This window comes from Triticum aestivum, chromosome 2D (assembly GCF_018294505.1).
Source record: "Triticum aestivum cultivar Chinese Spring chromosome 2D, IWGSC CS RefSeq v2.1, whole genome shotgun sequence".
Taxonomy (NCBI): domain Eukaryota; kingdom Viridiplantae; phylum Streptophyta; class Magnoliopsida; order Poales; family Poaceae; genus Triticum; species Triticum aestivum.
The window spans coordinates 442,215,772-442,237,829 of record NC_057799.1 but is presented as its reverse complement, the minus strand read 5'-3'; positions in this window follow the sequence as shown (position 1 = coordinate 442,237,829).

Below are 22,058 nucleotides of genomic sequence, written 5' to 3'. Positions count from 1 at the left end.
TAAGGAAAAGATACTTGACATTGGAAAAGCTCTAGCAAACGAAACTACACGACCTTTTATGCTATGCTTAGGATTGGGTCTTGTCCATCACATCATTCTCCTAATGATGTGATCCCGTTATCAATGACATCCAATGTCCATAGTCAGGAAACCATGACTATCTGTTGATCAACGAGCTAGTCAACTAGAGGCTTACTAGGGACACGTTGTGGTCTATGTATTCACACATGTATTACGATTTCCGGATAACACAATTATAGCATGAACAATAGACAATTATCATGAACAAAGAAATATAATAATAACCATTTATTATTGCCTCTAGGGCATATTTCCAACAGTGTGTTCAATGAAAGTGGCACAATAAGATGGAAGGAAGTTCCATGTTGTTTTTTGGATGAGTTCCAAATTTCAACATTATTACGGATTCTACAAATGAAGGATATGTATACTGTCGTTGTGACAAATGACATACACTACAACCTAAGGCTGAATATATCGTTGCTATGAGTAGCAAACGATGGCTAAGTATATCGTTGTTTTGACAACAAATTTTGAGTCGAGAAAGTTCTTTTGAACTTGGTGTAGTTCCATGTGTGTCAGATCTATGAAGCTATATTGTATTTGACAATATTGGTAACATGATTGAGACCAATGAACTAAGGTTCCACCATGTGACCAAAACTATACAAAGTCCTGCCTAAACTTGTTCGGAATGAGTGATGCGTAAAGACGCAAGGGATATGCAAAGTACATACGGACTTGAAGCGTTCAAAGACGTTGACTGAAAACCTCTTCCATGAGCTAAACATGATCATCACCAGAAGGCCATTGGTGTTGGATCTTTACAAGTGTTAACTAGATTATTGACTCTAGTGCAAGTGGGAGACTGCAGGGAATATGCCCTGAGAGGCAATAATAAAGTTGTTATTAAGCTAGTCCATGTTTATGATAGTAGTTTATTTTTCATGCTAGAATTGTATTAATAGGAAACGTTGATACATGTGTGATTAATAAACAAACAAGGTTCCTAGTAAAGCCTCTCTTTTATACTAGCTCGTTGTGTAACGGATGATCATAGGTTTCCTGATCATGAACATCTTATGTTGTTAACAACGGGGTCATGTCATTAGAAGAATGATGTGGTGAACACTCACCCATTATAAGCTAAGCAACACGATCAAGTCATTAAGTTCAAATTGTTGTAGCAAACAAACAAAGTAACTTTAGTCCTTAGACCATGAGATCATGTCAATCACTTACACCGGAAGAGTGCTTAAGTGACATCAAACGTCACACCGTGAAAGGGTGACTATAAAGGTGAAGCTAGGTATTCTGAAAGGGTCAGTAGAGGCAACATGAATCAAGAGTGGGATTTGTCCATCCAGATGACGGAGAGATATACTCTGGGCCCTCTCGGTGATATCACATTAACATCGCTTGCAAGCATGTGACTAGTTCACGGGAATGTTATATCATGGAACGAGATTGAACAAGGTATAGTGGATACCATCGATCGAATCTCGGACAAGTAAAATATCGCGAGACAAAAGGATTTAGTTACGGCGTTTATGGTTCACGCGATCTGAAGATTAAATCGCCGAATGTGTGGGAGTCAATACGGGTCCCCAGACCCCACTGCTGATTATTGATTAGAGAGGTGTCTCGATCATGTCCACATTATTCACGAACCGTAGGGTGACACACTTAAGGCAAGAGACGCACTTGAGAAGATACGAGACATCAGAAAAAGATTGAGAACATCCGGAAGTGTTTCGGGGATCGCCGGAATTGTTTCGGGAATTTTCACCGGAAGTGTTTCAGGAAAATACTTAAAATGTCAAGGGGCTTTGTACAAATGTTTGTTAATTAATGAATTAACAAAATTCTGTACAAAATGATTAAATTTCGAATTCACACATTTAAGGAAAAGTCTCTTCATTTTTAGTGGAGATTAATGCATGGAAGTGGATTTTAATTCATGGGAGTGGATTTTAATTTCCCATGAGTGGAGGGTGAGTGGGAAATGATGAGAGGAAGAGGTGGGGGCACCACCATGGTGGCTGGCCACCCCTTGGGTCGTCCACCCCCTCCTCCTATAAAAGGAGGGGTGGAGCTCCTCTCCAAAACACACCTCATGGCTTGGCCATTTCTCCTCTCCCTCCTAGTTGCATAGTTTCTCCAAGTTCTCGGGTTTCCGGGCTGGCGTAGCCCTGCCCAAGTTAGTTTTCTGAGAGCACCACGCCATTGTGCTGCTCTAGTAGCTCGGAGGATCTTCTACTTCCGCTGCCCTGCTGGGACGGGGGACGAAGGTCGTCATCAAGCCGTACGTGTGCCCGATCACGGATGCGCTGCTAGTTTGCGGAGCTTCTTCACAATCTTGAGATCGGCAAGTGAACGACTACATCAACAACGAGAATTGATCTCGTAATGCTTTTGGTCTTCGAGGGTATGTGATTCCAAGACCTTGGCTACTCATTGCTTACATCTCCTAGATTAAGATCTTGGTTATTCGTTCGTACCGTAGGAAAATTTTTGTTTTCTATGCTGCGAACCCATCAGTTCTCTCCATTATATGAATCTCATGAGCTGCCTAACATGATTGAGATCATCTTATTACTGTGCTTCATGTATGAATCTTGTGAGCTGCCTAACATGATCAAGATCATCTTTATGTAATGTTACTTGTGTTGGTTTGCTGGGATCTGACTAGATATTGAGTACAATGTTCAAGTAGAGTATAGATCTTGAGTCTCTCTTTGAATAGATCTTGAATCTATTTGGTGTTATTGTGATCTTGCATGCTCTTCGTTGTTAGTGGTTGCTCTGGCCAAGTAGTTGCTTTCAACTCCAAGATTGAGTATTTATGCTAGATAGTTGATTCATGCCTCCGGTAAGCCTGGGCTCGAGCGACATAAACGACTAAGGATGTGGAAGTGATGTTGCCACTAGGGAGAACAAGATGGTGCTCTGCCCAAATAGGGGTGGTTCTACTGTCTACTTTACACACTTTACTTAATGCAATAGTCTGTTGTTAGAGCTTACTTAGTAGGCTTGTTTGCAGCTTAATACTCATGGTTTGTTCGGATGATATCTCCGTGAGTGGACTATTTAGTCACAGATGCATTTGGATGGAGGTCTGTGATCTTTGTTGTAATGCCCAATCAATCTCATAGTATTCATCTTGTCTAGTATTTGCATCTTTGTGTGCCTTCTCAATTGTCAATTGCCCAGCTGTAATTTGTTTATCCAGCACCTTATTATCTTGTGGAGAGACACCTCTAGTGAACTGTGGACCTCGGTCCTTCTCTTTACTATTGCTATACAACCTGCTGCTTACTGTTTCCTGTTTTCCTGTTTCTTTACTGCAAACAAACTCTTTCCATTCGATACAATTAATCCTTTGTTTTCAGCAAGACCAGTGGGATTGACAACCTCACTGTCTAGTTGGGGCAAAGTAATTTGGTTGTGTTGTGCAGGTCTCTACTTCAACCTTGGTGCCATTCTTTGCTTCCTACTCGTTCGATAACCTTAGTTTCATCACTGAGGGAAACTTGCCTGCTGTCCTACATCATACCTTCTCTTGGGGTTTCCCAACAATCCTCAACCATCATCACTGGGACATCAAATGGCGAGTGGCGCAACAATGGAAGATGTTCCAGGGTTGACTTCACCAGTTGAAGAGAGAGCTAATGATCAAGATCATGAAACTCCAGCAGAGGAGACTACCAAACCTCACAGGTCAACACGGACACGTGCAGCTCCTGAGCTGTACGGTGACCCTGATTTGAACTTCATGGTAGATGAATACGATGTCCCTGCGACATATGAAGAAGCGATGATGAGCCCAGACTCCAACAAATGGCTTGAAGCCATGAAATCCGAAATGGGATCCATGTACGAAAACCAAGTGTGGACTTTGGTGGACCTTCCCGATGATCGAAACGCCGTTGAGAATAAATGCATTTTAAAAAGAAACACTGACGCTAATGGTAATGTGACCGTCTGTAAATCTTGACTTGTCGCAAAATGTTTTGGACATGTTCAAGGAGATGACTACGATGAGACTTTCTCACCCGTAGCGATGCTAAAGTCGGTTAGGATTTTGTTAGCAATTGCCGCATATTATGATTATGAAATCTAGCAAATGGATGTCAAAATGGAGTTCCTCAATGGTAATATTGAGGAAGATTTGTATATGATACAACCCAAAGGTTTTGTCGATTCTGAAAATGCTGACAAGGTATGCAAACTTCAGCGATCCATCTATGGACTGAAGCAAGCATCCCGGAGTTGGAATCTCCGCTTTGATGAGGTGATCAAAGGGTTTGGATTTTTCCAAACTTTTGGAGAAGCTTGTGTTTACAAGAAAGTGAGTGGGAGGTATGTAGCATTTCTAATACTATATGTGGATGACATACTGATGATTGAAAATGATACGGCACTTTTAAAGAGTGTAAAAGGTTATCTGAACATCAAATTTTCAATGAAGGACCTTGGTGAATCAGCGTATATTCTAGGAATAAAAATCTATAGAGATAGATCAAGACGCTTGATTGGGATTTCACAAAGTACATACCTTGACAAGATTCTGAAGATGTTCAGAATGGACCAAAGTAAGAAAGGAATCTTACCTATGTTGCAAGGCGAAGTGTTGAGTAAGACTCAAGCACCAGCTATAGCAAAAGATAGAGAGACAATGAGCAATGTCCCCTACACCTCTGCGGTAGGATCTATCATGTATGCTATGCTATGCACTAGACCGGATGTGACACATGCTATTAGCTTGACTAGCAGGTACCAATCTGATCCAGGTTTGGAACACTAGATGGAGGTCAAGCACATCCTAAAGTACTTAAGAAGGACTAAGGAAATGTTTCTCGTATATGGCGGTGAAGAGGAGCTCGTCGGAAAGTGTTACGTCAATGCTAGCTTTTACACCGATCCGGATGACTCTAAGTCGCAATCCAGATACGTTTTTATAATGAATGGAGGAGTGCTCAGCTGGAGAAGTTCCAAGCAATCGGTGGTAGCAGGATCAATAACAGAAGCAGAATATGTTGCAGCTTCAAAAGCAGCTTCAGAAGCGGTTTGGAGGAAGGCATTCATTACTGAACTTGGTGTGGTCCCTAGCGCATCAGATCCCATGGTCATTTATTGTGACAACAATGGTGCCATTGCTAATGCCAAGGAACTAAGGTCTCACCAGAAAGGCAAACATATCAAGCGACGATTTCACTCCATCCGTGAACATGTCAAGGAAGGGGATGTAAACATTTGCAAAATACACACAGACCTGAATGTGGCAGACCCGTTGACTAAGGCTCTCCCTAGGGCGAAACATGATCAACACCGAGACACCATGGGTGTTAGATTCATCACTATGTAATCTAGATTATTAACTTTACTACAAGTGGGAGACTAAAAGGAATATGCCCGAGAGGCAATAATAAAGTGGTTATTATATATTATTCCATATTTGTGATAGATGTTTATTTCTCATGCTTGAATTGTATAAATCCTAAACGTTAATACATGTGTGACAAATAAACAAATAGGAGTTCCTGTAGAGCCTCTCATATAACTAGCTCGTTGATTAACCGATGATCAAAGGTTTCATGATCATGAACATTGGATGTTGTTAATAACAGGGTCATGTCATTAGGAGAATGATACGATGAACACCACACCCATAGTAAGCTAAGCAATACAATCAAGTCATCAAGTTCAAATTGTCTTAGTACTCAAACAAACTAGCTCTAATTCTTAGACCATGAGATCATGTCAATCACCGACACCAGAAGAGTGTCTTGATAGCATCAAGTGTCACACCGTCATTGGTTGGCTAAAAAGGTGATCTCATCAGGTATTCGGAAAGTGTTGGTTGAGGCTCATGGATCAAGAGTGGGATTTGTCCATCCAGATGACAGAGATATATACTCTGGGCCCTCTCGGTGATATAACATTGACACCGCTTGAAAGCATGTGACTAGGTCACAAGAATGCCATATCACACAACGAGTAAAGAGTACCTGTCGGTAACGAGATTGAACTAGGTATGATAGATACCAACGATCATATCTCGGACAAGTAAAATATTGCGAGACAAAAGGATTTAGCTACACCGTTGATGGTTCACACGATCTCAGAATTTATCTTTGGATTTGCAAGAGTCTTTATGGATTTTCCAGATCCCGCTGTTGACTATTAATCGAAGAGGGGTCTCGATTATGTCTGCAATATTCATGGACCGTAGGGTGACACACTTAATGTTAGTTGACGCATTTGAGAGGATACAAAAACACTGAAATAATTTGGAAATCATTGGAGAGGTTTTTGGGAAAACCATCAGAAGGAGTTCTGGGTAATATCCACTATATGCAAGGGGCTGTTTGAATAATGTTTGTTAATTCAATTAACAAATATTGATAAAATTCTTAAATATGTTTTCATTTATGAATGGAAACCCCCTTGGTTTAATTGGAGGAGTTTCTACTCAAATTAAACACCATAATGCATTTAGTGAATAAAGGAGGTTAAGAGGATGGAGTTGATGAGGAGGGAGGGGAAGGGGCACCCCCCATGGCCGACGCCCCCCCTTGGGCTGCCTCCCCTCCTCTCCTATATAATTAAGGAGGGGTAGAGGACCTCTCCTCCTTGCTCTTTTTGGCCCAGCCATCCCTCTCTTTCTCCCTTGCATAGTTGCTGTCCAAAATTCTTTGAAATCAACCTAAGATAAATATCTTAGAATTTCTTCCAAGTTTACAATATATCTATCTTTGCGGCATAGAGAGATTTTATAGAGATCTGGCTATCCGCGGTCCTTCTGGTGGCTCATAGCTTATCCGGTTGTCAGATCAAAGATGTGCTTCAGTTCAATGGATCTTTCTGTAGTGAAGCAATATATCCCTTGTGAAAAAAGTAGAATTTTTCAGATATATGAAAATTCTAAAGTGAAATTCATGTGAAAATTCTTAAGTGAAATTCATATGAGAACCCTAAATTCAATAATAAAATTACTTAAATACATTGGAAGAGTTTATCAAAACTATTTGCAAATAATCTCTTCAAATCATCTGGAGTTTAAAACATTGTCTTCTATTTGTACAATGCCGTTTCTTCAGAACCCGAGCTCCAGGGTCAAGTAAACCTTCGAATTGCATTACCTTGCAATTTCCAGGCAAGTTCATTCTTGCTCATGTCCATTGTCTTTTTTCAAAAGTACATTTGAATAGTACTTCATACCACTTGCATCAAAATACTGCTTTAAAATAAAATGGTGGATGATGGAACCATCGATTGGTTATGCGATCGGAGTATCGTATGGTGGAGGTGGTTCCATTGTACCGGGAATATATATGATTTAATAACAACTCTAATCGGTCATTCCAAAGCGTCATATAAACTGCGCTAACCACAAATCTTGGTATGTCCCAAGCGAATCAGAAGTTACTTCTGAGTTCCGTATATCCTCGGAGGCGTAGCCACATTCAAATTCCTTTCAAGGAAAATGAATTAATGGGAGCCCATGGTAAACGTCCCTACACGGTTTATAGACAACAAACCATGGGAACTATGTGGTCTCATTTGCGTCCAACATAAGCAACCCACTGATTGCCCTCAACGGACCCGTTGGGAAACCCCAAGTTTAAGGTGAGATGAGTGCAGCGGCAAATTTCCCTCAATTATGAAACCAAGGTTGAATCGACCAGTAGGAGGAAGGAAGCACTTCTCAAGGTTGAAGCTAGCTGACTTTTGGCAGGCGCCGTACCAGCGTCAGCGACAATGTGGAGACCTGCACACAAACAACTAATCTACTTTGCCCCAACGGAACAGTGAGGTTGTCAATCCCACTTGTCTCGCTGAAAACAAAGGGTTAAACGTATAGTGTGGATGAAGTTTGTTTGCAATGAATAAAAAGCAATGGCGCCAGAAAAGTGTGCCGCTGGAAGAAAAGCAACGGTGCCACAAAAGTGTCTGGAAGCAAGATTGTATTATCAATGTTAAAGAAAGGACCGGGGTCCACAGTTCACTAGAGGTGTCTCTCCATAACAGATAAATAACATGTTGGGTAAACAATTACAGCTGGGCAATTGACAAATACAGAATGCACCATAATGCATGTACATGGCATGAAGACTACTGTGAGATTTGATGTGGGCATTACAACATAATACATAGACCGTCATCCAGCTGCATGTATGACTAATAATCCACCCTCAGAATATCATCCGAACAACTTTGGGTATTAAGTTGTAAGCAACAGATTATCGCAGTAAGCAAAGTGTGTAAAGTAAACAATAGAATTATCATTGGATAAAGCAATGTTGTTTTCTCCCTAGTGGCAATAGCACATCCACAACCTTAGAAGTTGATGTCACTCTTGCCCTGATTAAATGGAGGCATGAACCCACTATCTAGCATAAATACTCCCTCTTTGAGTCACAAGCAACTACTTGGCCAAAGCAACTACTAGAAACGGAGAGCATGCAAGAACAAAAATAACACATAAGATAGATCTATAATCAACTTGACATACTACTCAATATTCATCAGATCCCAGCAGACACAACATGTAGCATTACATAAAGATGATCTTGATCATGTTAGGTGATACGTTGCAAACGTATCTATAGTTTTTCATGCTCCATGCTTGTTTATTACCAATTACTCTATGTTTTTACTGAGCTTCTGGGTGTTTTTATGGATTTTCTGTGACTAACATATCGACAAGATGCCACAGTACCAGTTCCCTGTTTTCTGCTGTTTTTGATTCTAGAAAAGTTACAAAGAAAATATTCTCGGAATTGGACGAAACTTGACGGAAGTCCCTATTTTACCCGAAGACTCCAGAAGCCAGAAGGGGACCCCGGGGTGGCCTGGGTGGACCACACCACCCCCAGGCGCGGGTGGGGCCCTGGCCGCGCCTGGCCAGGGTGTGGCCCACCTCCGGCTCCGCCCTTTTGCCTATATATCCCCCCCGAGGCAAAAACCCTAAAAATAACCCCGAATCATCCAGAAAAGTTCCGCCGCCGCCGTCACATCTAAGCCAAGTTTCGGGGGACAGAAGTCTCTGTTCCGGCACCCTGCCGGGACGGGGAAGTGCCCCCGGAAGGATCTCCATCGACTCCACCACCATCTTCATCGCCATTGCTGACACCTATGATGAGGAGTGAGTAGTTCTCCCTGGGGCTGCGGGATCTATAGTAGCTATGTGGTTCATCTCTCTCTCTTATGATGTGATCTTTACGTGATCATGAGCTTTGTAATCTAGTTGAACATGTAGATGTTACTCTTGTGATCCATGCTACGCGACCTTTAAGGATTGCTTCGGCAGTCCTATGCAGTGAGGAAGTGGTGTTTGTTATCCAACCGGAGAGTAGTTTAGAGTAGCATGGTGAAGTGCTAGCATCTATGTATTCAATTACATTATTATTGTTGCGAGTGTCCACTAGTGAAAGTAGGATCCCTAGGCCTTGTTTCCAACCATTGGAACAACGTTTCCATTCAGTTCTATTACATGTTTGCCTGATGCCATTATTATTTCAGATTGCCATCATCACTTATATCCATCCATACCACTTGTATTTCACTATCTCTTCGCCGAACTAGTGCACCTATACATCTGACAAGTGTATTAGGTGTGTTGGGGACACAAGAGACTTATTGTATCTTAATTGCAGGGTTGCTTGAGAGGGATATCTTTGACCTCTACCTCCCTGAGTTCGATAAACCTTGGGTGATCCACTTAAGGGAAACTTGCTGCTGTTCTACAAACCTCTGCACTTGGAGGCCCAACATTGTCTACAAGAGTAGAAGCATATGTAGTCATCAAGCTCTTTTCTCGCGCCGTTGCCAGGGAGGTAAGGTAAAAGGTACTCACATCCTGTGTGAGTGCTCGAAGGTATTTCCTTTAGATTCTGCAATTAGATCTTTTTGTTTCTTGTTTTCACTAGTTAGGCTTAATGGAAACAACAACAAAATTAGAGAGCTTTATAGTCTTTATCTTGAGTTAGGACATGAGGTGTTTGAAGAGAAAATTAGGAGACCTATGGAGCTTTATTTGCATGCTAATAGCAATGTTATTAGTATGAAGTCTTTGAACACCATTTTTGCTAATGCTATGGAAAAGTCTATGCTTGGGGAGGCTTGTTTTGATGGGCATGATCTTTTTAGTCCCCCAAGCACGGAGGAGAAAATTTACTTTGACGATACTATACCTCCTATATATGATGATTACAATGATGGTTATGATATTTTTAGTCCACCTACTATTGAGGAGAAAATCAGGTTTGATTACAATATGCCTCCTATATTTGATGATTATGGTGATGAGAATAGCTATCTTGTTGAATTTGCTCCCACTACTTGTGTGGAGAGTAATAACTATTTTATGCATGTGGCTCATGACAAGAATGTTATATGTGATAGTTATATTGTTGAGTTTGTTCATGATGCTACTGAAAGTCATTATGAGAGAGGGAAACGTAGTTTTGTGCATCTCAATAATATTAAGTTTCCCCTCTTTATGTTGAAAATCTTGAAGTTGCACTTGTTTTGCTTTCATATGCTTGGTACTATGTGCTTCTTTGATTTATTTTCTTACAAGATTCCTATGCATAGGAAGTGGATTAGATTTAAATGTGTTTCATATTTGCTTTTTGATGCTCTCTTTTGCTTCAATTCATATTTTTATGTGAGCATCTTCTCAACTTTCTGCGCAGAAAACAAGATCCAATCAAGTATTTTCTGCGCCTAGCTGAAAGGCGTTAAAGAAAAGCACTTCTTGGGAGATAACCAATGCTTTATTTTCTGTTGCTTTTCTCTTTTGTTGAGTCTTGGAAGTTGTTACCTCTGTAACAAACGCTCCTTATCCATTTTGTTTGGTTTTTGTGCCAAGGATAGCCTCTAATGGAAGAAGGTACAATTTTGGGAGTTGCTGTCCCGAGACAGATTATGTGCTGTTACCAAACAAAGTCGTGTGCCCAGCCAGAACGTCAGAAAATTAAGAAACTCCTTGAGCATGTGCCCCTGGTTTTTATCTAACTTTCATTAGTTTATCACTTTTCGATTTGAGCAACAGAAGATGGTCTAAAAAATTGATCTTTACCTGTTGTTCTGTTTTGACAGATTTCTGCCATATTTTGCCTCTAGCCTCTTTACCTTTTCTTTTTGAGCTCTAATGAAATGAGGAGCCTCGGGAAGAAGTAGCTACAGTAGCTATGCTTTATGGATGAGTTTTATTTGTGTTGTAACTTAACCCAAGTGATCTTTTATTTAAATATACTAATGCTGCTAATTGAGAATTTTGTGAAGTTTTGTATGAAGGAAGTTTTCAAGTGTAGGGAAAGAAGAATGATGAGATGAGACAAATAATGGATAAAAGCTCAAGCTTGGGGATGCCCATGTCACCCCAATACATATTCAAGAAGTACAAGCGTCAAATCTTGGGGATGCCCAAGGCATCCCCTTCTTCATCAACAAAAATATCAGGTCTTGTTTCAGTACACTATATTTTTATTGCTTCATATGTTATGTGTTGTTCTTGGAGCGTATTTGTTTTTTTTAGTTTAGTTTAGTTTAGTTTGCTGTAGCTCTCGTGGTTAGACCACACCATGTTTGTTTGGGAGAAAGACACGCTCCATTTTCATCGCCTAGAACACTCTAGTTTCATTCCTATTACTCTGCGAGTGTTCTCTTTTTGCTAGAACTACCTTTAGTATTTGTTTTGTTCAGAAATTTTTAGTTCTTCTTTGTAGTTAGGTGTGTTCAACTCTCTGGTCTTTGATGAGTATTACCCTTGTGAGTTGTTCCAAATAAGTTGATTGGTGTTGGATTCGAGAAAAAAGGCTCTATGCCAATAGTGGTACAAAAGGTAGCTTGTGTAGACTGTGTCCTAGACTCTTTTAGCATGTCATGCTTAATATGCTGAGTGTTTATTGTTGTAGCATGACTTGTTCCAAATAGTTGAGAGTGCTTAATGTGCCTATTGAAGATTCATGTTTAGCTCTCTGCGTGCAAAAGCATAGTCTAAGTGGTATTTCTCCTAAGAATGCTCTGTTTGGCTGACTTGGCACATGTTTACACCATGTTATGACTGAATCCTAGTCAATCCAAGCCTCTAGGATCACTTAGCTCCTATGACTTGCAATAGCCTTTATATTTTGGTTAATAATGCTTTGTCGCTCTGCATGATTATGTCCATTATTGCTCTCTTGGTTGGTCGCTCCCAGTCTTCTGCTAGCCTTCATTTGTACTGAGTATGAGCTCTACTCGTGCATCCAACTCCCAAAAACCAAAGTTTTGCCAATTGTGTCCACCATACCTACCTACATGTGGTATTTCACCGCCACTCCAAAGTAAATTACTCGTGTGCTACCTTTAAAACCTTCAAAATATACTCCTGATTTGTGTTCCTGTTTAGCTCATGAGGACGTATTGGGCGTTTTGCTGTTTCTTTCATGGTTACTTGGCTTCAAACCTGACTAGCATGCATAATGTGCTGGTCCAGAAATCACAAAAAGAGCAAGGCAACAGGTGCCCAGCCCAAGCTTTCTGAAAAGAAAAGCTTCAAACACATAAACAACCAAAAACTGCTCTGTGCACCATCCTGATGTACTGGAGAACTATCTGGGAGCCGCTCTTGAAGTTGGGTAACTGTGAAAGGGATGGTAACTCACTTGGTACCATTCGTTGACATGACATACATACCTCTCAAAACAAGCTTAGCAATAAGCACTTTTCAATCCTCTTATACAAATAAAAAGCTGTAGCACATGAGTAATCCCTGCTTCCCTCTACGAAGGGCCTTTCTTTTACTTTAATGTTGAGTCTCCATCTTCTTGCTTTATGCACCAACCGAAAGAGCATGTGGTCATTCTTAGTTCTGTGTGCATTGTCCCAAAGTTTATTATTTAATTAACTCATATTGTGTTGTTACCTGTACATTAGACTATTTGCTTCTAGTCACCAATTATCTTTGAAGGTGTCCTGGCATTTATGTTTTGCCATCCCATGAAGGACTTTCTGATTGCCACTTATGCTATGCTGATTATATGCTGAGAAAGAAACATGTTCTCAAGGCTCTATTAGTCATGATCTTCTTGTTTGTTTACTTGTTAATGTCTTGACAATGCTTGCTAAGTCTATTGCTAGATTTATATCTTGCATGCCTTTTTTAGAAGTTCTTTGATATCAGCTCACAATGCTTTGCATATGGATGTTTGAGATTGTGATAGCATGTCACCTTAAAAATTATTCTTTTTATCACTTACCTACTCGAGGACGAGCAGGAGTTAAGCTTGGGGATGCTGATACGTTGCAAACGTATATATAATTTTTGATGCTCCATGCTTGTTTATTACCAATTACTCTATGTTTTTACTGAGCTTCTGGGTGTTTTATGGATTTTCTGTGACTAACATATTGACAAGATGCCACAGTGCCAGTTCGCTGTTTTCTGCTGTTTTTTATTCCAAAAAAGTTACAATGGAAATATTCTCGGAATTGGACGAAACTTGACGGAAGTCCCTATTTTACCCGAAGACTCCAGAAGCCAGAAGGGGACCCCCGGGGGTGGCCTGGGTGGACCACACCACCCCCAGGCGCGGTGGGGCCCTGGCCGCGCCTGGCCAGGGTGTGGTCCACCTGGCCCTCCTCTGGCTCCGCCCTTTCGCCTATATACCCCCCCCCAAGGCAAGACCCCTAAAAATAACCCCGAATCATCCAGAAAAGTTCTGTCGCCGCCGTCACATCGAAGCCAAGTTTCGTGGGATAGAAGTCTCTGTTCCGGCACCCTGCCGGGACGGGGAAGTGCCCCCGGAAGGATCTCCATCGACTCCACCGCCATCTTCATCACCATTGCTGACTCCTATGATGAGGAGTGAGTAGTTCTCCCTGGGGCTGCGGGATCTATAGTAGCTTTGTGGTTCATCTCTCTCTTATGATGTGATCTTTACGTGATCATGAGCTTTGTAATCTAGTTGAATTAGTAGATGTTGTTCTTCACCTATGGTACTCAAAGTGATTTTATTGTCGTGATCTACCGGAGTCACCTTGTCCCACGTGTGTAAAGTTGACAGTGTGTGCACCGTGTGTGACTCTTGGGCTAAATTTCACATAATACTTATCATGGGTTATGATTTGAATTGGGTGTCTCCATGGAATTGTGGTGTTGTTCAGTACCTTCGAAAGGATGCTCAAAGTGAGAGCGTGGGGTATCCCTAGAAAGGGAACGCGGCCTCTAAGGATTGCTTCGGCAGTCCTACGCAGTGAGGAAGTGGTGTTCGTTATCCAACCGGAGAGTAGTTCAGAGTAGCATGGTGAAGTGCTAGCATCTATGTATTCAATTACATTATTATTGTTGAGAGTGTCCACTAGTGAAAGTAGGATCCCTAGGCCTTATTTCCAACCATTGAAACACCATTTCCATTCAGTTCTGTTACATGTTTGCCTGTTGCCATTATTATTTCAGATTGCCATCATCACTTATATCCATCCATACCACTTGTATTTCACTATCTCTTCGACGAACTAGTGCACCTATACATCTGACAAGTGTATTAGGTGTGTTGGGGACACAAGAGACCTCTTGTATCTTAATTGTAGGGTTGCTTGAGAGGGATATCTTTGACCTCTACCTCCCTGAGTTCGATAAACCTTGGGTGATCCACTTAAGGGAAACTTGCTGCTGTTCTACAAACCTCTGCACTTGGAGGCCCAACACTGTCTACAAGAGTAGAAGCATCTGTAGACATCATTAGGCATCTCACAAGATCTAGGCATGATAGCACAGAAAACAACATAGATGATCTTGATCATGTTAGGCAGCTCACAAGATCTAGACATGGAGGCACAAGATTGGAGAAGACGACCATCTAGCTACTGCTATGGACCCGTGGTCCAATGATGAACTACTCACGCATCACTCTAGAGGCAGGCATGGTGATGAAGAGCCCTCCGGTGATGATCTCCCCTCCCCGGCAGGGTGCCGGGAAGAGCTTCAGATCCCTCCCGAGCTAGGACGCGACAACGGCGGCTGTGGAACTTATCATGGATGGAGGCTTGGGTGTCTAGGGTTTTCCCGAGGATATGAATATATAGGCTAAAGGGCGAGGTCGGTGGCCGCCTGGGTGGGCCACACAACCCCTGGTGCAGGTGGGCCCCTGGCCACGCCAGGGCATTGTGTGGGCCCCCCAGGCCTGCCCTCTGGACTCCGTGTTGGTTTCTTCAAAATAGGGACTTCCAGATTTATTTCGTTCAATTCCAAGAATATTTCTAGAACTACTTTTCTGAAATAAAAAACAACAGAAAACGCGGAACTCGCACTGTGGCATCTTGTTAATAGGTTAGTCCAAGAAAATCCATAAAAATACCACAAAGTACAGAGAAAACATATAACAATTGGTGTAAAACAAGCATGGAGCATAAAAAATTATGGATACATTTGCAACATGTCATTATCCCCAAGCTTAACTCCTGCTCATACTCGAGTAGGTAAGTGATAACAAAAAAAATTTGAGGTGACATGCAACCAACACAAACTTGATCAATCTTAATGTAAAAGCATTGCAGCTGGGATCAAAGTACTCTAAACATAGGCATGGTAAACATAATTCTAACAATATACTCAGCAACCATGTTGCAACATGACAAGTAATACAAATAAAAGATCATGAATAGTGATTCATCGAAAGTCACAAGTTTGTTTCGAGCATAGAGAAAACATAGTAAAGTGGTATTCACCTTGTCCTTCATGGAATGGAAAAACATAAATGCCAGGACACCTTTTAAGAGTTCAGAGGGTGACTAGAACAAATAATTTGAGAACAAGCAATAACAATCATGAATCAATCAATAATAAATTTTGGGACTATGCACATTATACTCGACAAGTATGCTCTCTTAATCGGTGCATAAAGTAAGAAGATGAAGACTGTACATAAAAGTAAAAGAAAGGCCCTTCGCAGAGGGAAGCATGGATCACTCATGTGTTAGAGCTTTTTATTTGCATAAAACAGAGGTATTGAAAATTTATTTTGAGAGGTATGTATGTCTTGTCAATGAATGGCACCAAATGATTTATCATCCTTTCACAGTTACTGACTTCAAGAGCGGCTCCCAGATAGTTCTCCGGCAACACCAATATTATGATCTCGCAAGTACATAGTGTGCAGAGCATTGTTTGTTTATTTGCTTTTTGTTTTATTTAAAGTTTGGGCTGGGCACCCGTTGCCTTGCTCTTTTTGCATTATTAGGGACTAGTCAAGGTGTGAAGCCAAGTAACCATGAAAGAGACAACAAAGCACTCAATACTTCCTCATGAGCTAAACATGAACACAAAACATGTGATATTTTGAAAGTTTTAAAGGTAGCACATGATCAATTTACTTTGGAGTGGCGGTGAAATACCACATATAGGTAGGTATGGTGGACACATTTGGCAAAACTTTGGGTTTTTGGGAGTTGGATGCACGAGTAGAGATCATACTCAGCACAGGTGAAGGCTAGCAAAAGACTGGGAGCGACCAACTAAGAGAGCAATAATGGTCATAATCATGCATAGCGACAAAACATTGTTAATCAAAGCATAAAGTGATATTGTAAGTAAAAAACTAAATGATCATAGAGGCTTGAGGTGACTGGTTTGATTGTCATAACATGGTGTAAGCATGCGCCAAGTCATCCCAAATAGCAGTTAAAGGAGAATACCACAGTTCTATGCTTTGGTATGATAAAAAAACACAAGATTCTTTCTAAGGCACATTAAGCAATCTCAGTTATTGGAGACAAGTCATGCTACAACAACTACTAAGCATATAATCAAAATAATATCTAGCATGATATGCCAAAGTCTAGGCCACAGTCTAAACAAGCTTCCTTTTGTACCACTATAGGCATGAAACCTTTTTCTCGTTTCCAACACCAATCAACTTACTTGGAACAACTCACAAGGATAATAATCATCAAATACCAGAGAGTTGATCACACCTAACTACAAAGAACTAACAAGTTCTGAACAAAATACGAGTGGTAAATCATAGCTAAACATAGTACTAGCAAAAAGTGAATACTCACAGAACAATAAGAGTGTAAACTAGAGTGTTCTAAGCAATAAAAACGGAGCATGTCTCTCTGCAAAACAAACATGCTAGGATCCAACCGAATACTACAGCAAACTAAACAAAATAAAACTAGAAACAAAAACAAAGATGCTCCAAGAATAACACATAGTGCATGAAGCAATAAAAATATAGTGTCTTGAAAGATGACCTGATATTTTTGTTGATGAAGAAGGGGATGCTTGGGCATCCCCAAGATTTGACGCTTGTACTTCTTGGCTATTTCTTGGGGTGACATGGGCATCCCCAAGCTTGAGCTTTTGTCCATCCTTTATCTCGTTACATCACTCTTCTCTCCCTACACTTGAAAACTTCCTCCATACAATACTTCACACAATTTTCATTAGCAACGTTAGTGATAAAAAAAATATATCCACTTGGGGTTCAGTTTCAACACAAGTCCAACATCTATTAAAACATTAGCTACTGTAACCACTTCTTTCGAAGCTCTTGCTCCCATAAGATCATCACAAGAAAAAAAGATTAAGAGACAAATGCAAATGGTGGCAGAAATCTGTCAAACCAGAACAATAGTCAAATATCGATTTGTTCGAAAATCTTTTGTTGCTCAAACCAAAAAGTGCAAAACTAATGAAAGTTAGATAAAAACCTGAGGCATATGCGCAAAACGTTTCAGATTATTTCGACGTTCTGGCTGAGAGAAATAATTTTTTAGTAGGCAACATAGAATCTGTTTCAGGATAGCAACTTCCCCAAATCTTACTTCCTCCCTATTAGAGGCTATTCTTGGCACAAAAACGATAAGGAGTGGTTGCTACAGAAGTAAAAACTTCCAAGACTCAAAAAAATAAAAACAACAGAGAATAAAACATGGGTTATCTCCCAAGAAGTGCTTTTCTTTAACACCTTTCACCAAGGCGCAGAAAACAAGATCAAGTTCAAGTATTTCCAAGTGAAGAACCGTCAAGATCAAGATCAGAAACCTTTTCAACAATGCATTGTATTTTATCTATATAGGTTTCAGAATACCCTATCTCAATACTCTTGGGTTTACTATTCTCATCAAATGGGTTTTCAGGAACAATCCAATTGAAATTCTTTTCCAAAGCCTCGTGCATTCCTACGAGTTTATAAGGTATTGATATCTTGATTCCTCCCCATTTTTATGTCTAGATTTGTCTAACTTTTCAAGTGTATTAATAACATCTACACAAGAGCCTATCATCTTAAAACGATCAAAAACTTTCCTAGATTCTACAGCAACGTCACAAAATTCTTTAAGCAAAGTTTCCAGAATAAAATCTCCTTTTTCAATATCCTCAACATTATGAAGATTCAGAAACATTTGCTGCATTATGGGGTTACGATTAACAAATCTAGACTCCAACATGTGAACTAAAGAAGCTGCAACAATTTCATAATTTGGAGCAAATTCTACTATGGATTTATCCTCAATATCTTCATGTTTACTAACATGATTAAAGAATTCTTCAATGTTATCTCTTCCAATTATAGAACCACTACATATTGATAGGTCTTTCAAAACGTACTGAGGGAGCAACATAATGGAAGAAAACAAGAAAAAAACTAGAAATGGAACTATTTTTGTGTGTTTTTGATAGTAAGAAGAAAACAAAAATAAACTAAGCAAGACAAAAACAAAATAGAAAGATTGGATGTGGAAGACTCCCCTTGCATAAATCTTCTTCGTCCCCGGCAACGGCGCAAGAAAAGTGTCTTGATTGCCATCAACGGACCCGTTGGGAAACCCCAAGTTTTAAGGTGAGATGAGTGCATCGGCAAATTTCCCTCAATTATGATACCAAGGTTGAATCGACCAGTAGGAATAAGGAAGCACTTCTGAAGGTTGAAGCTAGCTGACTTTTGGCAGGCGTCGTACCGGCGTCAATAACAACGTGGAGACCTGCACACACACAAAAGTAAACTACTTTGCCCAACGGAACAGTGAGGTTGTCAATCCCACCGGTCTTGCTGAAAACAAAGGGTTAAACGTATAGTGTGGATGAAGTTTGTTTGCAATGAATGAAAAGCAACGGCACTAGAAAAGTATGCCGTTGGAAGAAAAGCAACGGTGCCAGAAAAGTGTATGGAAGCAAGATTGTATTATCAATGTAAAAGAAAGGACCAGGGTCCATAGTTCACTAGAGGTGTCTCTCCATAACAGATAAATAACATGCTGGGTAAACAATTATAGCTGGGCAATTGACAAATAGAGAATGCACCGTAATGCATGTACATGGCATGAAGACTACTGTGAGATTTTATGTGGGCATTACAACATAATACATAGACCGTCATCCAGCTGCATGTATGACTAATAATCCACCCTCAGAATATCATCCGAACAACTTTGGGTATTAAGTTGTAAGCAACAGATTATCGCAGTAAGCAAAGTGTGTAAAGTAAACAATAGAATTATCATGGATAAAGCAATGTTGTTTTCTCCCTAGTGGCAATAGCACGTCCACAACCTTAGAAGTTGATGTCACTCTTGCCCAGATTAAATGGAGGCATGAACCCACTATCGAGCATAAATACTCCCTCTTCGAGTCACAAGCAACTACTTGGCCAAAGCAACTACTAGAAACGAAGAGCATGCAAGAATATAACTAACACATAAGATAGATCTATAATCAACTTGACATACTACTCAATATTCATCGGATCCCAGCAAACACAACATGTGGCATTACATAAAGATGATCTTGATCATGTCAGGCAGCTCACAAGATCTAGGCATGATAGCACAGAAAACAACATAGATGATCTTGATCATGTTAGGCAGCTCACAAGATCTAGACATGAAGGCACAAGATTGGAGAAGACAACCATCTAGCTACTGCTATGGACCCGTAGTCCAATGATGAACTTCTCACGCATCACTCTGGAGACAGGCATGGTGATAAAGAGCCCTCCAGTGATGATCTCCCCTCCCCGGCAGGGTGCCGGGAAGAGCTTCATATCCCTCCCGAGCTAGGGATGCGACAACGGCGGCTGTGGAACTTATCATGGATGGAGGCTCGGGTGTCTAGGGTTTTCCCGAGGATATGAATTTATAGGCGAAAGGACGAGGTCGGTGGCCGCCTGGGTGGGCCACACCACCCCTGGTGCGGGTGGGCCCCTGGCCGCGCTAGGGCATGGTGTGGGACCCTCAGGCCTGCCTGATGCCCTCTGCAAGCTTGATGGAGAAGGAGTTGGGAAACCCCAAGAGGAAGGTGGTGATGCAGACAGCAACAAGTATTCCCCTCAGTTATGAAACCAAGGTTTAATCGACCAGTAGGAAGCAAAGAATGGCACCAAGGTTGAGATGGAGACCTGCACAACACAACCAAATTACTTTGCCCCAACTAGACAGTGAGGTTGTCAATCCCACTGGCCTTGCTGAAAACAAAGGATTAATTGTATCGAATGGAAAGAGTTTATTTGCAGTAAAGAAAACAGAAAAATAGGAAGCAGTAGGTTGTATAGCAATAATAAAGAGAAGGACCGGGGTCCACAGTTCACTAGAGGTGTCTCTCCACAAGACAATAAGGTGTTGGGTAAACAAATTACAGCTGGGCAATTGACAATTGAGAAGGCACACAAAGATGCAAATAGACAAGATGAATACTATGAGATTGATTGGGCATTACAACAAAGATCACAGACCGCCATCCAAATGCATCTGTGACTAAATAGTCCACTCACGGAGATATCATCCAAACAAACCATGAGTATTGAGCTGCAAACAAGCCTACTAAGTAAGCTCTAACAACAGACTATTGCATTAAGTAAAGTGTGTAAAGTAGACAGTAGAACCACCCCTATTTGGGCAGAGCACCATCTTGTTCTCCCTAGTGGCAACAACACATCCACATCCTTAGTCGTTTCTGTCGCTCGAGCCCAGGCTTACTGGAGGCATGAACCCACTCTCTAGCATAAATACTCTCTCTTGGAGTTGAAAACAACTACTTGGCCAGAGCAACCACTAACAACGAAGAGCATGCAAGATCACAATAACACCAAAGAGATTCAAGATCTATTCAAACAGAGACTCAAGATCTATAATCAACTTGAACATTGTACTCAATAACTAGTCAGATCCCAGCAAACCAACACAAGTAACATTACATAAAGATGATCTTGATCATGTTAGGCAGCTCACAAGATTCATACATGAAGCACGGTAATAAGATGATCTCAATCATTTTAGGCAGCTCATGAGATTCATACAATGGAGAGAACAACCATCTAGCTACTGCCATGGACCTGTAGTCCTATGGTGAACTACTCACACATCACTCCGGAGGCGGGCATGGTGATGAAGAAGGCCTCCGGTGACGATCTCCCCTCCGGCAGATATTTTGAAGGTTTTAAAGGTAGCACTCAAGTAATTTACTTTGGAGTGGCGGTGAAATACCACATGTAGGTAGGTATGGTGGACACATTTGGCAAAACTTTGGTTTTTGGGAGTTGGATGCACGAGTAGAGCTCATACTCAATACAAATGAAGGGTAGCAAAAGACTGGGAGCGACCAACCAAGAGAGAAATAATGGACATAATCATGCAGAGCGACAAAGCATTACTAACCAACACATAAAGGCTATTGCAAGTCATAGGAGCTAAGTGATCATAGAGGCTTGATTGACTATGATTCAGTCATAACATGGTGTAAGCATGTGCCAAGTCAGCCAAACAGAGCATTCTTAGGAGAAATACCACTTAGACTATGCTATTGCATGCAGAGAGCTAAACATGAACATTCAATAGGCCCAAATATGCACTCTCAACTATTTGAAACAAGTCATGCTACAACAATAAACACTAAGCATAATGAGCATGACAAGCTAAAATAGTCTAGGACACAGTCTACACAAGCTACCTTTTGTACCACTATTGGCAAAGAGCCTTTTTCTTGAATCCAACACCAATCAACTTATTTGGAACAACTCACAAGGGTACTACTCATCAAAGAC